Below are 21103 nucleotides of genomic sequence, written 5' to 3'. Positions count from 1 at the left end.
CCCCTTGGCCTGGTTTGTGGCTTCTGTCATGGACATAATTTGGCTCCTGCAGCCCGAGGACAGTGAATGGTTACAGTTGAGCGCGTGCTACTTTTCCTTTCATCAGTACCTGTTTTAAGAGCTGCTGGTGCATTAGCAAGTTTGGGGATTTTTAAAAAAATATATAATTTTATTTATTTCTTTATTTTTGGCTGTGCTGGGTCTTCGTTGCTGCGAGGGATTTTCTCTAGTTGTGGTGAGCGAGGGCTACTCTTGGTGGTGGTGCCTGGCCTTCTCATTGCAGCGGCTTCGCTTGTTGCAGAGCATGGGTTTCAGTAGTTGTGGCTCCAGGGCTCTGGAGCACAGGCGCAGTATATGGCACATGGCTTAGTTGCTCCACAGCAAGTGGGATCTTCCCGGACTGGGGATTGAACCCCTGTCTCCTGCATTGGCAGGAAATTATTTACCACTGGGCCACCAGTGAAGCCCCTGGCAAGGTTTTTAAATGCTCTACACGAAACGTTCTCCTAATTCTCAAAGAATCAGTAGACTTTGAATGGCTTCTTCCTAATTTATTACTCCCTCCACCACCCACTTCCCTGTTGCAGTTACGTCTTTTCTACTCCCTCCCCTGTTGATTGCTGAGAAGCTGGTCCAGGTGACCAAACTGCCCATTTGGGTTTCTTTTTTGAAGATGCTTGAAGCAGTAACATCTTTTCTTCCTGTCATTTCTTCTCTTCTTGGGATGAAAGAAGTTTGTTGTTTTATACCCACTGCCCCATTAAGGCAAAGGAGGTGATAGTGCTTATGTTTGTTTGTGTAGTAAGATGCTCCTCTAGGCAGGGAAGGTCTAACTGCTGTCCATCTGGAGGCAACTAGTGTGACAGGCAGATTCAGAAGCTCTCACTCGTCACCTGAGACCTCACACTCACCATCGTTTCATTCCTGATTTTCTTCTTCTAAGTTGCTCCCTCTTCTACCCAGGCTTCTTAGTGTTCTAGGGAGGAGAAATGAGCTGAATGGGAGGTTAGTTTTGGCCTCATTTCTGCTATCTCTGTGACCTTGAATAACTCTGCATTTCTTTCTCCCTTTGTTTAAATCATTTGCAAAGGGATAAGGATCCTTGCCCCGTTGGTTACTTGGCCTGGTGATATGGCCCCAGCCTGTCCTTCTGACAACAGATATTGTGAGCAGCTAGATCTTTCCTTGAAGCTCAGTCGGTAAAGAATCTGCCTGCAATGCAGGAGACTCAGCTTCAACTCCTGGGTCAGGAAGATCCCCTGGAGAAGGAAATGGCAACCCACTCCAGTATTTTTGCCTGGAGAATCCCATGGATGAAGGAGCCTGGCAGGCTATAGTCTATGGGGTCACAAGAGTCAGACACGACTTAGTGACTAAACCACCACCACCACTGTGGTCTAAGGACTGGGGGTGTGTGTGTGTGCGTGTGTGCGTGCTCAGTTGCTCAGCCCTGTCTGCCTCTTTGCAACCCCATGGACTGCAGCCCACCAGGCTCTGTGAAAAGTGATGCTTCCACCACCATCATGTAATTTATGTTCTGATAGGGGAGATAATCATTGGAGAAGTAATTGCAAGTGTGATGAATTCTCCTGCCAAAGTGAGATGTACAACAAGGTAGGAGAGGAGTGGTTAACTTGGTGTGCTTCCCTTGTCTGGAGGAATCAGGGAAGGCTTCTTGTAGGAAGTGACATTTCAAGAGACTTGTAGAGTGAGAGGAAGTAATTTAGGATGGCAACAGGAGGTGCTGAGATGAGGACAAGGGGTTTCTAACATGGGAACTACATGTTCAAAGTACAAAGGAAATAGATGACTGTAAGAATTTAAAAGTCAGTTAGTACGGGGGTTAGACAGTTTATGGGGGCAAAACAAGGAGAGAGAGACCAGAATGAAGAAGAATGAAGCTGGAGAGGTGGACAGAGTCTAGAGAGTGGGCAGTTTTCTGAGTCACTGGTGAATTTTGTCTTTATCCTAAGTTAAGGATTTTAATTAGCTAGATGAATTCCATATGCAGGTAGGATGATATTAAAAACATTACCTTAGCTGTTAAGTTGGAGAAGAGACTGGAGAGAATTAGCTAAAGTGAACACAAGATGAGATGGCAAGTCATTTTTGTAGTCTACCTGTGGGATGGTCGTGGCCTTGGATCTAGGGTGGTGGCCGGGGGCTTGGAGAGAAGGGAAGAGATTGGGAGACACTAAATTTGAAGACTATATTTGATACAGTTGTTGCTAGATTGGGTGTGCGGAGAGAGAAAAGATGGAATTAAGATGACTTCAGTTTTCCTTCAGTATCACTTATAAGAGAGGAGAGTGGATGGGGACCAGATTTTTATTTGTTTTTTCAAGGAGGAGGGACTTTCGGACATACTGAGTTTGAAGTTCCGTGAAGACATCTAAGATCTCTAGCTCACCTTGTCTGTGTGTAGAATGCATCATGGTGGAACAGAAGAGACTTCTGGTGAGGCTTTTAAAGACTAGTGACTACTTATTTATGATTTTAGACACAGCATATTCTTTCTGTGAGCTTTAGTTTCCTCATCTGTAAAATATATTTATTCCACTAATTTATACTGATCCCTGGCAGCTGTATGTGCACTGTGTTAGGAATACAGCATTGAATAAGAGAGTGTTTGCTTTGGAAAAATTCATATAGGTGAGGGAGAGGAATACAAACAAATAACCACACACAGGGAGGTTTGTTGGCAGTGCTAGGAGAGGACAGTCCCAAGGGAGGTTTTCATACTCCTTTGGGAGCCAAGTAGAGGGTAAAGGGGGTGACCTGTGGTAGGTGACCTGTGACCTGAGACTTGGAGGCAAGAAACAACTCTCCAGATTGAGTTCCTATGCATCTATCTAATAGACTGCCTTGCACAAACTGCGGACTCTCTGAATGTTTGTCGATTGGGTATATTAACCTAAGTCATAAGGATGCACTCAAAGGCAGGAAATATCAACACATCGGAAGAGGGCAATTAGTAATGCAAATATAAAATGTAAAACGCTTTTAACGAATGCATAGACGTGAGGAGCCCTGAGGCTGAGGAGACCTTTGAGATGTTTTGTGGATGACTTTCAGGGAAAATTCAGAATTATTTCAGACCTGGTTTCTTTGGGGGCTGAATTTCCTTTATTCCAGTTAATTTCTCAAAAATAATTTTGATTATGTAGAATGCCATAAATCAATAGGTTTCAGACTTTTATAGGTAAGTGAAAATACAAAAAATTAAGATAAAATTGGGTGAGCTTTTGCCAATGGTTATTCTTCTATAGTTAAAGATGTTTTAAAAAATATGTCCTCTTTTACTTTATCTCATGAAATAAAGCATATTTAATATCAAAGCTTGTAGAAAGACCATCATTTTAAAATTAGAAATATATTTAGCTTTGTGAAAACTTCTCTACATTGTCTTTATTTTTTTCCATTTTGCTGCAGAATATTAAAAAAACAAGCCAAATACCAGAATGTTATAATAATTTATGGAGTCATTGCCCTATTTTCTTGGCTATGGTGGAAAGGTGGCCCATCTCCAAATAAGAAGATTTCCAAATGTGGAAGAATTTTATGTGGACCACAGATAATTTATTTTCAGTTTCTTCTCCATAGGAATTCAACCCTTGAAAGCTAGCTAGGCCTCCTCAAGATTAGTCTAAGGTAGGGCTTCTTAACTTGTCACTGGAAGATCCTCAGGGAGACCACGAACCCCAGAGATCATATGTTGATGTGTGTGGGGGGGGTTTGTGTGTGAGAATGAGTCCCCACGTGCATGTGTACATTTTTTCTATCACTACATATGTGTCCCTGGACAAGCGAGTTAACCTCTTCGAACCTCTGCTTCTTTACAAGATTGTTGTGAGGTTTAAATGAGATAATATGTATTTTCAAAAGTCTGGTACTATGCCTGGAATAGCTGGTGTTCATTGAGGCTGTTTTTGGCATTATTTACTATTTTAAATATCTTATTTATTGACTGATGCTTTCCTGGTACCCACAGTGACATAATGAAGAGGAAGATACCTCAGTGTCACTAGACAACCGAATGCAATGGCAAGCACACACCCATTGCCAAGGTAGAATTCTTGCCAGAAATGTTTAACCTCAATCTAATCATGAGGAAATCATCAGGCAAATTCAGATTGTGGGACATACTGCAGAACAGCTGGACTATGATCTTCAAAAGTGTCAGTGCCATGACAGAGAAACAAAACAAAAGAAAATAAAATGTATGGGGCACTAATCTAGATTTAAAAAGACTAAGGAGCTATGGAGAACTTCCCTAGTGGTTCAGAGGTAAAGAATCTGCCTACCAGTGTAGGAGACATGGGTTCGATCCCTGGTTCGGGAAGGTCCCCTGGAGGAGGAAATGGCAACCCACTCCAGTATTCTTGCCTGGCGAATCCCATGGACAGAGGAACGTGGTGGGCTACAAGGCCATGGGGTCGCAAAGAGTCGGACACAACTTAGCGACTGAGCGAGCATGAGCAAAGAGCTATGACAACCAAATGCCGCATGCAACCCTTGATTGGATACTGGACTTAAAGAAGAAAAAGCTATAAAGGACATTGAGGGGACAGTTGGGGAAATTTGAATGGGAGCTGCATGGGAGATAATCAGTAACAAGGTTAGTTTTCTTGGATATGGTAATGATTCTGTCTGCTTAGCCTGTCGTGTGGTGAATAGTAGTGTCCAAGTCAGTTGCCCATTCCTGAATGTCATCTTTAGCAATGTCACAGCGAATCTAGAAGACATCAAGGCCTACTTCAGAAGGTAGTGATTATTTTGGTCACTGCATGTATTTAATCAGCCTATGGGCTGGAATACTGTTTGTTGGCAGATATTGTACGTGATCTTTTCTGTCCTTTCTGACCACGATTCTGTCGTTCCCTAAAGTGCAGACCTCTGCAGCTGGCACTCTATTTCTAGAGGTAATGATGCAGGTGGCTGTTTCCTGAGTAAAAAGGAGAGATAAGTGGGGGAATAACTCAGGAGTAGAGCATTTGACTGCAAAGAGGAAAGGACATGAAAGAGGACATAAACATATATCTTAAATTAATTTTTTGATTCTAGACATAAGAGGAATCAAAATCCATTACAGAAATGTCTAATGAACTACAAAGGGAAAATTCCCTGAATTCCACCTCACGTAGTCAACTGTGGCGATTTTGATGTGTATTGCTGTCATTTTCCAGCCTCCCTGGTAGCTCTGACAGTAAAGAATCCACCTGCAATGAAAGAGACCCAGGTTTGCCCCCTGGGTTGGGAAGATCCCGCGGAGAAGGGAAGGCAGCCCACTCCGGTATTCTTGCCTGGAGAATCCCATGGAGAGAGGAGCCTGGTGGGCTGCAGTCCATGGGATCGCAAAGAGTTGGATACAGCTTAGCGACTAAGTACGCACACACATGCTGTCATTTTCCCTCACATGTATGCTAATGATGTTATTATAATATGTATTCTGCTTGCTCTCTGTCACTTAATACATTTTGGGCATTTGCCCCATGAATTTGCATGTTCTTCTAACTTACCCTTTTCAGTGGCCATCAGACACTGCCGCAGTGAGCATTTGAGCATGCTGCTGCTGCTGCTGCTAAGTTGCTTCAGTCGTGTCCGACTCTGCCACCCCATAGACGGCAGCCCACCAGGCTCCGCCGTCCCTGGGATTCTCCAGGCAAGAACACTGGAGTGGGTTGCCATTTCCTTCTCCAGTGCACAAAAGTGAAAAGTGAAAGTGAAGTCGCTCAGTCATGTCCGACTCTTAGTGACCCCATGGACTGAAGCCTGCCAGGCTCCTCTGTCCATGGGATTTTCCAGGCAAGAGTACTAGAGTGGGGTGCCATTGCCTTCTCCACATCATCCTTTTGTAATAAACTTGTGGGAGTATTTCTGTAGGGTTCATTTCTAAGGGTAGAAATGCTGGGGCAAAGGGCATAGATATTTTCATTTAAACTGCCCCCTGATTTAAATTCTTATCACAATCTTCGAAGTGTCATTTTTATATACCTTTGCCAAGTCCATCAGCCACTTAGACTACCCTCTCTTACTAAGGGAAGGAAGTTGTAATGGTTTTTCTGATCGCTGTAGTAAAGGTTGATACATCCATAACATGGAAACCTTTGGAAAAGAGAAATAAAATATATTATCCCAGTCTGCAACACAGCATGATGTTTAAAATGTGGATAGGACCAGTAACGCAATCAAGAGTTTTCCCCCAGAAAATTTTGCAGGGAAATTTTATTTTTGAGTCAAGGTTAACTTCACTAAAACACAGACACAATCAACCTTGAATTGAAAATCATCTCTTCTGCTCACTTCCTCTCCACCTCCGTCATGCAGCCACACAAGAAAGGGGAATTTAAGCTCTGCTGTTTTAATATCTGAAGTTGGTGGCTAAAAGGCCTGATTTTTCATCTTTCTGAATAGCCAGAGAAGCAATCCCAAGGCAGATTTTTGGCATTTTTTTTTTGTAGAAAAGGCCTGAGTTTAGGAGTGGCCCTCAGTGACTCACTGTCCTACAGAGACCCTGGGATCACTGAGCTGTGAATTATTTCCATTCTTTTAACCAGTTATTTTTGTTCTTCTGTGGCTGGATTGGGCAAACACAAATTTCAGTTATGTGCTCAGTGGGTAATTTATTTTTTGAAACATCAGTTTATTCTTCTCTAAAATAGGGATTACTTTGAGGCTCAGTTGAGATAATCTGTGTAGTAGGACTTTTGCTAATTTTGTTGTTGTTCAGTCACTGAGTCATGTCAGACTCTTTACAACCCCATGGACAGCAGTATGACAGGCTTCCCTGTCCTTAACTATCTCCCGGAGTTTGCTGAAACTCATGTCACATAAATTGTCAAATTTATGTGCACATGAGAAGGCAATGGCATCCCACTCCAGTACTCTCGCCTGGAAAATCCCACGGACAGAGGAGCCTGATAGGCTGCAGTCCATGGGGTCGAGAAGAGTCGGACACGACTGAGTGACTTCACTTTCACTTCTGACTTTCACGCATTGGAGAGGGAAATGGCAACCCACTCCAGTGTTCTTGCCTGGAGAATCCCAGGGACGGCGGAGCCTGGTGGGCTGCCGTCTATGGGATCGCACAGAGTCGGACTCGACTGAAGCGACTTAGTAGTAGTAGTAAATATGTGCTTTTGTTAAGGTGCTGCAGTCTCTGGCTAGGCCAGCTCATATTAATCTTTCCTCTAATTCCAGTGGCATTTGTAGCCACAAAAACTTTCTTTAGGTATTTTGTCTCATAATGTCTTACTATTACTTCCTCATCCAATATTTGTGAGCATAAGCTAAATGCAAATTCCTGTGCTGGGTGTTCTGATAGGGAAACAAAGGTGGAACCCTCCCAGAGCTTTCCTTCTCTGTTTTTATTCTAGGAGATTAATCTTTTCCTAAGAGTCTTCAATAACATATGCTTTACAGAGGTGTATTATGTATGCTATCTTATTCTCTCAGCCTAGCTTGTAGATTCCAGCTCCATTTTTCCATGTAAATGAGGAAATAATTCTTAGTGAGGTTAAGTAACAGTTCTGTTTTGTTTTTTAAAAGGTTACCAAACTTTAAAAAATTCACAGATGTAGGCCCCAGGTAGTTTTTCTGGAACCAAAACCTTACTGAATCTCCAGGTGTTTCCTGTTTTTGTCTTGTCATCTGACCAGAAGTATAAGCTTTCTGAAGGCAGCACTGTCTGGCTGGTGGCATTTACTTTGATTTGATTTGTGTTGGTGGTGCTAGTGGTAAAGAACCCTCCTGCTAATGCAGGAGACATGTGACTTGGGTTCAATCCCTGGGTAGAGAAGATCCCCTGGCAAAGGGAATGGCAACCCACTCCAGTATTCTTGCCTGGAGAATCCCATGGACAGAGGAGCCTGGTGGGCTACAGTCCATAGAGTCACAAAGAGTCAAACGGAAATGACTTAACACAACGCATAGCATGGTTAGAGGGCAGGAGCTTTCTGGAGATCTGTTGAGTTGGTTGAAGCCATGATGGGAACTCTTATAGCACCTACTGGATGTCAGGTGATTTACATGTTTTGTTTGACTTTTCCCCCCAGCTTATTTTGAACAGTTTCAAACATATAGAAAAGCTGCAAAAATATTACAGCAAAAACTCCTATACCCTTCATCTAGATTTATTTACTTTCCCATCCTGATTGTGTGCGCGCGCACACACACACTGACACACACATTCATTTTTTTTGTTTTCAAAATCATTTGAAAATAAGTTGCAGACACCACAACACTTTATCTCTAAACACTGAAGTGTGTATGTCTAAAGAACAAGGACATTCTCCCCTGTAACCACAATATCATTACATTGGAACAATAATATTTTTCAGATTTCCCCAGTTGTTCCAATGATATTTATAACCTTTTAGGGGAAGGAGGACACAGAATTTAATCAAAGATTGCTTATACAGTGTAGTTGTGTCTCTTGAATTTCCTTTAATGTGGCTAAGTTCCCCTGCCTTTTATTTTATCTTTCATAACATTGACAGTTTGAAAATTTTAAGCTGCTTTGTAGACTGTAGGTTGGATTTCTCTGCTGGTTTTGTCATTCTTATACTCAGGTTAAACATTCGCGATAAGAATTCCCCATAGGCGATGCTGTATCCTTCCCCTTGCATCACATCAGGGTGACACATGTCAGTTTGTCCCAACACTGGTGATGGGAAGTTTGTATTTTGAATGTGGTGGCCTTGCCAGATATCTACACTGTAAAGGAACCCTTTTCTCTTTCTGATTAATAACTGTCTTTGGGGTGATACTTTGAGATTGTTTCAATCTCCTGTCCCTCGAAAACTTTTATCTCTCTGGTTTAAACATCTATTGATAATCCTGGCCTAGATCAATTAACATCTATAAAAGGATGACTTGCTATTTCTTTTTTAAACTTTTTATATTGTATTAGAGTATAGCTGATTAACAATGTGATAGTTTCAGGTGAACAGTGAAGGGACTCAGCCACACATATATGTGTATCCATTCTCCCCAAAACTCCTGTCCCATCTAGACTGCCACATAAGACTGAGCAGAGTTCCCTGTGCTATGCAATAAGTAAAAGAATGATTTTCGAATTTTCTTTTTTGTTCTGTATTTGTTTTCCAGCATTTTCCCGATAGATTAGCTTTCAACTCCCCTACTATTTATTTATTTTTAGTATCACTTGGATTCCTGGATTCTTCCCCCACCCCCATGTGTTATAATCCATTTCCAACCTTCTGCCTCCCCTGCTCCCATATTTATGCTTTTTGATAAAAAAAAATTGTCCCAAATTTGGCCAGTGGGAGCCTATTGAGCCCTAAAAGCAACCTGATAAAGTAGGTGGGATTTTGCCTACTTTATGAAGTGAGGAAATTAAAGCTCAGAAGATAAAAGAAAGCTTCCCAGTCATGGAGCTAACAGCTAATCAGCAGAAGAGACTGTGCCTTCTCTAGTAGCTCAGATGGTAAAGCATCCTCCTGCAATGCAGGAGACCTGGCTTCAAACCCTGGGTTGGAAAGATCCCCTGGAGAAGAAAATGGCAACCCACTCCAGTATTCTTGCCTGGGAAATCCCATGGAGAGAGGAGCCTCGTGGGCTACAATCCATGGGGTTGCAAAGAGTCGTACACAACTGAACAACTAACATGCACACGGACAGAAGAGGCTGTATGCAGACCCAGTTCCAACTAACTCTGAAGAGGTTCTTGCTGTTGATGCTGTCTCCCTTCAGTCCAGAAGCAGAATGTTACCTGATGAAACCAAGTTAAGAAGAAAGAACAAGCATTGCATCATCATTGCTAATAGCAAATGATTTGAGACCACCTAAGTATGCATCGGTGGGAAGCTGGTTAAATAAATGGGTATGTTCACAAAAGGGAAAGCTATTAAATTACCAACAAGAATTAGGATTTCTCTAAGTGTTGATATGCAAAGATCTCCAAGAATATTTTAAGTGAAAGAAAGATGTTTCTCCACACCCCTCAAAAAGAAGGCTGATGCAGATGCTGAAGGCAGATGTTTTTTGAAAGAAGTAGGGGGTTAAGCAAATACATTTGAATTTGCACAAAGGAATCTGGGAAGGATATAAAATAACAAAATGGTTACTGATACCAGCGCAGTAGCAGTGGGTGTGTGCGTGTGTGTATGTAGTGAGATTTCTTAAAATTTACTCTTTTATATGATGCTGGCTTTTAAATGACTTTCTTGAGATAAAATTCACATGAACTGTATGTATTCAGTCATTTGTTTTAGAATGTTCACAGAGTCATGCAGTCATCACCAAAATTAATACTTAGAGCATAGTGCTGTTGTGAGGGTTAAACAAGGCCCTGTGTTTCAAGTCTCAGTCTGACGCCTTTCACCCGGTGGGCCTCGAAGTCGTTTGAGTGTCCTGTTTGGGGAAGGCATTCAGTAGCCCTTAGCTGTTATTTGGAAGCCAAATTAAAATTGACCTGTGGCATATAGGGGGCTTCCCAGGTGGCACTAGTGGTAAAGAACTCGCCTACTAATGTAGGAAATGTGAGACTCGGATTCGATCCCTTGGTTGGGAAGATCCCCTGGAGGAGGGCATGGAAACCCACTCCAGTATTCTTGCCTGGAGAATCCTACAGACAGAGAAGTCTGATGGGCTGCAGTCCAGAGTCGCAAAGAGTCCGCCATGACTGAGTGACTAACACTAGCATTTGAACAACCTTCTCTTTTTCTTCCCTTCCCTCTCCTCTACCACACAACCAAGTTTCTGATTTTCATCTCAGAGAGCCATTTAAATTAGCCATGAGGAATGTTAATTGTTTCAGCAGACAAAAAGAAACTCCAATAAGTTTTCCTTCTAAGACTTAAGAACTCTACTTTCTAAGAGCTGATTTTGGAAGGAATGTTTCTGGCCTGGAAAATTTGGAGAGCAACCTCAAAAGGAATTCATGTCCAAGAGGAACTAGGAGTAGGGCGGGGAGCTCAGTTTCCTTTGAGACAGATCGAAATAAATATGTCTGTCTGAAATAGTCATAAAGCTCTATTTCTTTCTCTCATCAGTTTGCTAAAAAGTTCAAACTTGAATGATCAAATTCAGACTCAGCCCAGGCACCAAAAAAAAACCCCCTTTGAAGTGACAAAATTTCCAACATCCAGACCTGTAGCAGAATAGCTCAAGATTTCAGTAGACTGATACCAATCCAAATTCATTGTTACTGCTGTGTGTGTCTTTCTGTTTTGACTGTTACCTGTAATGAATTGTTTGCTCTCAGAATTCTGCATACTCTTTGCCTTTAAAGTTATGGCCAGAAAACTAAATGGCCTGTTTGTATGTGCAGTAAGTTAATTTTATTATATAACTTTGTAATCATAATACTGGCATACATTTTTTAAGTTTATGGTGTGCCAAGTGCTGTGCCAACTGCTTTACATAAGTTATAATATTTAATTGTGGCAAAACCACATAAGGAAACTGAGAGTTTAAGCAACACGCCTAAGATCATATGAGTAGGAAGAGGCAGATCCAAGACCAGAAATCAAGACTGTCTACTGCAAAGCCTCTGCTTTTCTGCTGTGTAATACTGCCATTTGCAAATTCTTGCCTAGGAAATCCCATGAACAGAGGAGCCTGCCATGCATGGGGTCGCAGAGTTGGACATGACTTAGCCACTAAACAACAACTGTCTTATTTACTTGATAGGTATTTATTAAGTGCCATCACGTGTCAGGCACCTTGAGAACTGTAGAGATGACTGAGACTCATTCATTGTCTTTGGGAAGTTCACATTTAAGTAGAGGAGATAAGACAGATAAACCTCTATACACTCATGTTCACATCAGCATTATTCACGATAGCTAAGAAGTGGAAGCAGCTCAAGTGTCCATAAACAGATGAATGGATAAGCAAAATGTAGTATGTGGATGCAATGGAACATTGAATAATTATTCAGTGTATTCAGCCTTTAATGTATTTCAAAGCTGAATAGCCTTTGAAAGAAATTCTGAACACATGCTACAACGTGGATAAACCTTGAGGACATTTTGCTAAGTGATATAAATCAGACAGAAATGGACAAATATTGTATGATTCCACTTAAATGAAGTACCTAAAGTAATCAATCTCAGAGAGACAGAAAGTAGAATAATTGCCAGAGGCTGGAGGAAGAGGCAATATGGGGAGTTGTTGTTTAATGAGTGTAGAATTTTGGTTTCACAAGATAAAAAAGTTCTGGAAATTGGCTGCACAACAATGTGAATATACTTAACACTGCTGAGTTGTACACTTAAAAATGGTTAAGATGGGGGACTTTCTTGGCGGTTCAACAGTTAAGGCTCTGAGCTTCCACTGTGAGGGGTGCAGGTTTGATCCCTCGTTGCACAGCTAATATCCCACATGCTGTGTGGCACAGCCAAAAAAAATGTTTAAGGTGGTAAATTTTACATTGTGTGTATTTTGCCACAATTGCAAAAGCCAAACAGATACACCCCTCTGCTATATTAATTAGTGAGAGAGGAAGGACTAATGACATCATAGGGATCAGAGACAGCTTTTTAGACAAGATGTAACTAGCTGGGTGATAGAAGATGGGTAATTTGTGTGGCAGATTTGTGAAGCAAGGGCAACCAAGGCGAAAGGAACAGTGAACAACATTATAGAGGCTACTTGGCTTTAAGGTCTAATTCCAGCAAGAAACAAATTCCAAGTACATAGCTGTGTAATTATGGGTGATCCAGCCACCTTCTATGCAGGCAGAGATTTAAGTACAAAGTCTAAACCAGGTTCTTGTGGTATGCTGGACAAGGACTCATTCACGATTCATTCAGTAAACATTTGTTTGGCACATAGTGCTGGCTCTACGCATGGCACTTAATGTGTGTTGGCAGGTTTTATATCCCCAACAACTCTGGAGTTATTAGTAGCCCCAATTAACAGATGTAGCCATTGTGACTCAGAGAGATAAAGTAATTTATCCAAAATCACATGACAGACAGGTAGCCGAAGACCTCACCTGGGAAGCCAGCAGGCTACACCGCCTCCCCTTGGGAGTGAGTGTGAAGTGATGTCTGTCTTTGAACTCACAGTCAAAATGGCATGTGACTGCTACCACATGTCATCTTCTTGCTGATTTTGAGGCCACCTGGGCTGAATCTTCTTACAGCTCTGAGCCTCAGGTTCCTTATCTGTAAGATGAAGACCTTGTATTAGAACAGATGATTTCTAAAGTTTCTCCCAGATCTTTGCTGTTGTTGTTCAGTCACTCGGTCGCATCCGACTATTTGCAACTACTGTACTGCAACATACCAGGCTTCCCTGTCCTTCACCATCTCCCAGAGTTTGCTCAAACTCATGTCCATTGAGTTGGTGATGCCATTCAACCATCTAGAAACCCTATTTATTTATTTATCAGTCTGATACACCTCCAGTATTAATTCAATGTCTATACACACCAGGTACTGTGTTGGTAGGTACTGGTAATTGAGATACGGCAGAACACTGTTCTTGCCTGAAAGAAGATTGTAGGGTGGTGAAGAAAGCATAAAACAGACAGTTATTGTGTAGTATAGTCAAAGCACTGGTAGTGGTGTATATGAAAGACTGGAGTATAGAGGACGGGTGTGACCCTGACTTGGATAATAGCATGTCAAGAGGAAATGGTCCCAAAGACCTGGAAGATAATGAAGAACTCCACAAGAAACTCATCCTTGCTGTTGTCCCTATGTTCATAGGCACACTATGTATTGATTGAACTCTATAAAGCTTTGGTGAACTCAGAACTCTTCATTTTAAGCCTTACGGAATGTTAGTTGAACTTGACTATTGTTAAGTTGCTAGGTGCAGCTATGTGCCAAGTATCCATAAGGTTTGGATTCTCTTTCGAGTTGGAGAAAGATGATAAGGTTGCAGGGTTTTTCGTTTGTTTGTTTGTTAAGGGAATTTAGGAAGCATGAAGTAGACTAGTAAGAGACCCAAGGGTCTAGAGTTATTTGAGATGTTCACAGCCAAAATCACAGATGGTTATATTTCAAAAAGACTAGCAAAACGGCCAAGGTATACATGATTCTCTCAAGACTACTGACTAGTGAATTTCTAAGAATTAGAATGACCAAGTATTAAAATTGCAATAATAAGGAATTGAAATGAGGATTATGAGGGCTCACAAAAAGAGCTCACATTTATTGAGTGGCTCCTGTGTATCAGGTGATGTGCTATGCCGTTTACATTTATAATTTTTCTTCATCCCCTTCCAAATCCTGTAAGGTCAGTGTTGTATCCTCTACATTTATTGAAACTGAGGCTCAAAGAGGTTGTGAGTTGTTTAAGGTCCCAGCTAACAAGACACTGAGCAATGGTTCAAGCCCAAGTTTGTTCAGATCAAGGCCATTGCCCCTTCCCTATTCCATATTCATCAGTATCTTGGATTTCTATCTCTTGGGAAGTGCACCAGGATGAAGGCCCTTCCTCTCATCTTTGTTGCCTGGGAAGTAGTGATATTCAGGAGAGGCCCACTCTTCAAGTTTTCCAACATCCCAAAGGGCAGCTCCTCCAATTTCCCATGTCGTCTTTCCAAGGTGATGGACTGCTAGCTGCCAGGGATAAATGGCTCCTGTGTGTGTGCTCAGTCGCTAAGTCATGTCCAACTCTTTGCAACCCTATGGACTGTAGCCCGCTAGGCGCCTCTTTCCATGGGATTCTCTGGGCAAGAATACTGGAGTGGGTTGCCATTCCCTTCTCCAGGGGATCTTCCCGAGGCAGGAATCGAACCTGCATCTCTTATATCTCCTGCATTGGCAGGCAGATTCTTTACCACTAGGCCACCTGATTTTTTTTTTTTTTCCTTCTCTTTTTTTGTCTTTCCCAAGTAATATGTGAGTGTTTGATCTTGGCAATTTGCCTCTCAGAGGTAGCTCATGAACTGTCTAAGGCCAGCTGAGTTTATGTATTTGATCCTCTCTCCCATCCCAGCAAAGGGTAAATTCAGTTCCTTTGCTGCAGATTCTATCTTTAGGATCCTGAGAGAGCTTGTGGCCTGGTTCTCAGAGGCCTCCGACTCTGAGGTTCTGCCAGGATCACACGAAGGCCTTAGCACTCCTAACCCCGTGCTTCAGGCTCCTTCTTCTCTCAGGGCCTGCCTGTGGGCACAAGCTATGGTGTCTTGTCAGGGACTATTTTCCCAGCTGAGTTTGGAGGCAGACCAGGCATTTATCCCAGGCCCTTTAACCAGTGCCACCCCCAGAAAGTTCCCACGTATGGCTGCACGAAGCAAAGAAAACCACCCTCCAAGTGGGTTGATGGATCTTATGGCATTGGGAAAAGTCTCCTCCAGCTGGGCCCTCTCTGCCCCGGCGTTCCATCATTTGGGGGACAACGAAATGGACAGCGGATGTGGGGTCAGGAAATGGGAGCTCAAGTCTTGGCTCAAACCACAAATCCTGGGGCTCTGAGCACTTGACCTGTCTGAGCCTGTGTTCTTAGCTGTAAATAAAGAACTGATGACAATCCCAGCTTCCTACTGTCCTTGTGAGAGTCAGATTACTTGATGTGTAGTGTAAAAGTGCTCTGTAACTAGTCCTAGAATGCTTTATAGACATCAGTGCTTGTTATGAATCTTGGCTCATTGAGAGACATTTCTCAGAACTGAGCAGGATGCATGCTCTGTCATCACTGGCTCCCAGTTCAGGCAGAACTTTTCCTTGCTGATGTAGGCATTCATGGCATCACTCTTCTGTTTATTTTTGTAATCTTTTCATTTATAGTCTTATAAATACTCCCTTAAGCTTTGTTGAGTCTTGAATATTTGTTTCTGAGAACTCTGGTCAGCCTTGTACTCTCATACCCAGAGCTCTGCGGCACAGGGTAATTATCTGACCTCTTGGAGTTGCTTGTGGACCCATTTCCCAATAAATCTGGGGACAGCAGGGCTGACTCTATGTAATAAGTGACGTTTATCTTGCTTTCTAGGATTCTAGGTGGGTGTGAACTGATGAGTGTATATACTCTAAGGCATGGCTGTTACAACTTTATACGTGCTTCTGGTAGTAAAAGGAGATTGGAGAGAGGATCTCACTCTAAGTGGCTTATGAGTTTAGAGCTGGAAGCTCTTGGACACTGGAAAGAGTCTTGTGATTTGCCATTAGTTTGTTGGACTTATTATTCTGTTCTGAGAAATTTTCTAGTGTTCCCTAAACACTTAGGGAGTGTTGCTTACTTCTATCTTCTTGCCATTTCAAATGATTGTAGTTCATTTCCCAGAGCTCTTCAAGTTGTAAAGGAAAGACATCCAGCTCCAACTAGTTTGGGTGAAGAGGGAATTTATGGGAAGAACAGTGGGGTGTTTCATGTAACCATGGGAGGGATGGGTATACCTGGAACCAAGGAAGATTAAAGCAGGTAATTGCCCTAATAATCCCCCCAAAATATCAGTGCTTAACACAAATAAACTTTATTTCTTGTTTATTCACCAGTTCAACATAGTTTTTCCTAGTTAGGCCACTTTCTATAACATGCCAGGCTCCTGCCATCTTGTAGTTCCCTTCTCCTCTGGGTATCTCAGAGTGCTCTCCTTTTAGTCTGCAGATGGAGAAGAAGCTTGGAGGATCTCATGTGGCAGGTGTTCATGAGCCAGGTCTGGAAGTAGTTTATATTACTTCTGGCCTCATTCTATCAGTAATTACTCAGTACATGACCCCACCTAATGGTAAAGGAGGCTGAGAAATAAGGCCTAAGAAGAAAAAGAAATGGGTTTGGTGAGCATGTAGCTAACATGAGCCACACAGAGACTCAAATGATGTCAAGGCTCTGTCTCTTGCCTTTGATGCTCTCCTACATGGCAGGGAGCATGGCCAGGGATTGCTCCTGAACTCTAAATGTCACTGTTGCTAACACCAGAGACAGACTGACCTGCACTCCCACTGGGTGCCTGCGTGTGCCCTCAGCTGCTAAGTTGTGTCCAGTTTTTTGTGACACAAGGGACTGTAGCCCACCAGGCTCCTCTGTCCATGGGGTTTCCCAGGCAAGAATACTGGATTGGGTTGCCATTTCTTCCTGCCCCGGGGATCTTCCCAACTCAGGGATCAAACCCATGTCTCCTGGATTGGCAGGCAGATTCTTTACCACTGAGCCACGAGGGAAGCCTCTACACTCTCATTGGCTCCAAGTAAAAGAACCTTAGAGTAATGATTGACTCACTTTGGATCATGTGACCAGCCCTGGACCAATCAGAGGTAGGCAGAAGGATGGTTATTTAGCATAGACTGGCCTTTGGGCTGCTTTTAGAGCAGGGGCAACCATTGTGAGAGAAATAGCCACTCCACTTGTGCTGTGCTCAGTTGCTTAGTTGTATCTGACTCCATGAACTGTAGCCCACCAGGCTCCTCTGTCCATGGGATTCTCCAGGCAAGAATACTGGAGTGGATTGCCATGCCCTCCTCCAGGGGATCTTCCTAACTAAGGGATCGAACCCAGGTTTCCCACATTGCAGGTGGATTCTTTACTGTCTGAGCTATCAGGGAAGCCCTAGAATATTAGAGTGGGCAGCCTATACCTTCTCCAGTGGGTCTTCCCTACCCAGGAATCAAACCGGGGTCTCCTGCATTGTAGGTGGATTCTTTCCCAGCTGAGCTACCAGGGAAGCCCCTAAAAAGCCCAGCCTCTCTTATTGTTTCTACTCCTGTGAAAAATTCAGTGCAATTTTACAGTTGTCTTTCCAACACTTCTTACTACAGCCACATCAAACGATTATATTTCACTAAATCTATGACACCATTATTTTTTTTTAAAAATTTTAATTTTAATTTTTGCTTATTTTGGCTGTGCTGGGTCTTTGTTTCCATGCATGGGCTTTTCCTAGTTGCAGCACATGGGCTTCCATAGCTGTGGTGCATAGATTTAGTTGCCCCGTAGCCTGTGGGATCCTAGTTCCCCGACTCGGGATCAAACCCAAGTCCCCTGCATTGCAAAGCAGATTCTCAACTATTGGACCGGCAGGGATGTCCCAATGCCATTATTTTTAACATGTAAGACTTTTATGTGTACCACTGAGAAAGGAAGAGAAAGTTCCAAGTAAACTATAACACAATGCCAAGATGCCATCCATTGCAAAATGCATCCTAATTTATAAGCTGCCAGAAGGTAAGAAAACATGTTTTAGAACTGAAGAAAGATCATACTTATTATGCCACAACCAAACTCTATATTTTCATGCCCTAATACCACTGCTCTTTTATTTCTTTTATCCATTCATTCAAAAAATATTTATAGGCCAGGTAACAATGAATAAGACAGATTCAGTTTCTGCTCTCTTAATACCTACTGTGTCTCTTGCTTTTCCATCTGGGTGTTATGAAACACTTGCTAGGTGCTGGGCAGTCTCTTGGGTACTGAGGACTCAAGAAGGAATATGATGGGGTCCTTGTCTTTAAGGGACTTACAGTCTAGGGTAGTAGAAGCAGTGAAGTCTGAGGAGAGTAAACACATGAGTAAATAAAAGGTCATAGGTCCTGTTATTAACATCCTTATGGGGTTCAGTGGGTCCACAAAGAAGAAGAAATAATTATTTCTGCTTTAAGGAGTAAGAATGGTTGTACCATGTTTATAAGATGATTTGCTGTTGTTGTTCAGTCATTAAGTCATGTCCGACTCTTAGTGACCCCATGAACTGGAGCACGCCAGGTTTCCCTGTCCTTCACTATCTCCCTGAGTTTGCTCAAACTCTTGTCCATTGTGTCGATGATGCCATCCAACCCAACCATCTCATCTTCTGTTGGCCCCTTCTCCTCCTGCCCTCAATCTTTCCCACCCTTAGGTTCTTTTCTAATGAGTCAGCTCTTCGCATCAGGTGGCCAAAGTATTGGAACTTCAGCTTTAACATCAGTCCTTCCAGTGAATGTCAGGGTTGATTTCCTATAGGATTGACTGGTTTGATTTCCTTGCAGTCCAATGGACTCTCAAGAGTCTTCTCCAACACCACAGTTCAAAAGCATCAATTCTTTGGTGCTCAGCCTTCTTTATGGTCCAAGTTTCACATCCATACATGGCTACTGAAAAGACCATAGCTTTGACCATACAGACCTTTGTTGGCAAAGTGATGTCTGTGCTTTTTAATATGCTGTCTAGGTTTGTCATAGTTTTTCTTCTAAGGAGTTCAGTTCAGTTCAGTCGCTCAGTCGTGTCCGACCCTCTGCGACCGCATGAATTGCAGCACGCCAGGCCTCTCTGTCCATCACCAACTCCCGGAGTCTACCCAAACCCATGTTCATCGAGTCGGTGATGCCATCCAACCATCTCATCCTCTGTCGTCCCCTTCTCCTCCCACCCCCAATCCTACCCAGCATTAGGGTCTTTTCCAATGAGTCAGCCCTTCGCATGAGGTGGCCAAAGTATTGGAGCTTCAGCTTCAACATCAGACCTTCCAATGAACACCCAGGATTGATCTCTTTTAGATGGATTGATTGGATCTCCTTGCAGTCCAAGGGACTCTCAAGAGTCTTCTCCAACACCACAGTTCAAAAGCATCAATTCTGCGGCCCTCAGCTTTCTTCACCGTCCAACTCTCACATCCATACATGACCACTGGAAAAACCATAGCCTTGACTAGACGGACTTTTGTTGGCAAAGTAATGTCTCTGCTTTTAAACATGCTATCTAGGTGGCCATAACCTTCCTTCCAAGGAGTAAGCGTCTTTTAATTTCATGGCTGCAGTCACCATCCACAGTGATTTTGGAGCTCAAGGAAATAAAGTCTGTCACTGTTTCCATTATTTCCCCATCTATTTGCCATGAAGTGATGGGACCGGATGCCATGTTCTTCATTTTGGATGTTGAGTTTTAAGACAGCATTTTCACTCTCCTCTTGCACCTTCATCAAAAGGCTCTTTAGTTCTGCTTTCTGCTATAAGGGTGGTGCTATCTGCATATCGGAGGTTGCTGATATTTCTTCTGGCAATCTTGATTCCAGCTTGTGATTCATCCAGCTTGGATGATGTAAGATGATTGTGCACTGTTAAAAGAATAAGCTGTAGTGTATTTTGAGCATTAATATGGATTTTTCCATATACACTTTTTTCCATATATACTTAATAGCAATATCTGAGTAGTCCATTGTGTTTTCTAACACCTACTTGAATCACCTTAAACTTCCTATGAAATGTCACATTCAAAAGGCACAAGTGGGGACTTCCCTGGTGGTCCAGTGGTTAAGACTCCACGCTTCCAATACAGGGGCCCGGGTTCGAGAACTAAGATCCTTCATGCTGCAATTAAGACCTGGCACAGACAAATAGACAAATATGTTTAAAAAGGGACATGTGCGTCTCTTTTCTCTATGCAAATATTAATGAATAGCCTGCAAAATCTTTTATAGAGGCAAAATCAGTAGATATTAGATTTGTCTTATGTTGGAGGGAGTCTACATTTCTGTACATTAATTACCTAGATGCTTTTCAGGGATTTTTTTTTTTTTTAAACCAAGTGATGTTTTCTTTTGGCCCTAGCAGATGGTCTGGATCTAGTCTGGATTCCCTGCTCAGCAGGGAGAAGAGCCAGGAATAGGTACTCAGGTCTGTCCTGGGTCCCTCAGCAGGGGTTACAGTGATGGCATTTGCAGAAAATATAGGTGAGGCTGTTTGCTCCTGGAATCAGAGAACAGTCATTGCAGGTCTCTTCCTTAGGGGCAGGGGAGGCGGGGCACACAGAGCTCCAATAATATAATCCGAGGTGTTGGATTCTTAACCTTTCAACCAAAACCCATTTTTAATGGTTGAGAAACCCATGAGAATAACAAAACTCTGAGAAGGAATGGGATTTTTTTTTTTGAAGTTCATGCAGAGGTTGGCAGTGGGTCAGTGTCTGACTGTCTGTCTTGGCTATTGGAAAAAGCTTACCTAATAAGTCAGGAAAATAATCCAAATTCAAGCTGTTCTTCTGTCCTTTGGTTTCTGGAAATAAGCTTTGAGATATACAGGTTGTTGTTGTTGTTTTTAAGCTTCCAGCTCAGTGTATTGGGAGCATGGTACTGGGGGCTAGGGGTGGGAGTGAGATGTATGAGTCCACTGCGTCACTGGGTGTGGGAGACCTTTAGACTTCTCAGCCAACTGGGATAAGGGAGAGCTCCAACCGGCTTCTTTAGAGGAGAATGGAGAGGGCAGAAACA

At 42.6% G+C, this 21103-nt stretch overlaps 1 protein-coding gene and 1 long non-coding RNA gene across 4 annotated transcripts in view; one reads left to right on the top strand and one right to left on the bottom strand.

Moving 5' to 3' along the window:
• RAB30 (RAB30, member RAS oncogene family) overlaps positions 1-21103 on the top strand; it is a 100670-nt gene that overhangs the window by 2081 nt on the left and 77486 nt on the right. The window lies entirely within an intron of this gene.
• LOC145524508 (uncharacterized) lies at positions 9078-13736 on the bottom strand. The gene is made up of 2 exons (XR_014067614.1): positions 13622-13736; positions 9078-13136 (listed from the first exon to the last, which is right to left on the bottom strand). It is a non-coding gene; the product is annotated as an uncharacterized LOC145524508 (long non-coding RNA).

Source organism: Giraffa tippelskirchi, chromosome 10, assembly GCF_054371585.1.
Source record: "Giraffa tippelskirchi isolate mGirTip1 chromosome 10, T2T-mGirTip1v1.2.pri, whole genome shotgun sequence".
Lineage (NCBI taxonomy): Eukaryota > Metazoa > Chordata > Mammalia > Artiodactyla > Giraffidae > Giraffa > Giraffa tippelskirchi.
The sequence above is the reverse complement of the archived record's forward strand: the minus strand, read 5'-3'. Positions and strand labels throughout refer to the sequence as shown.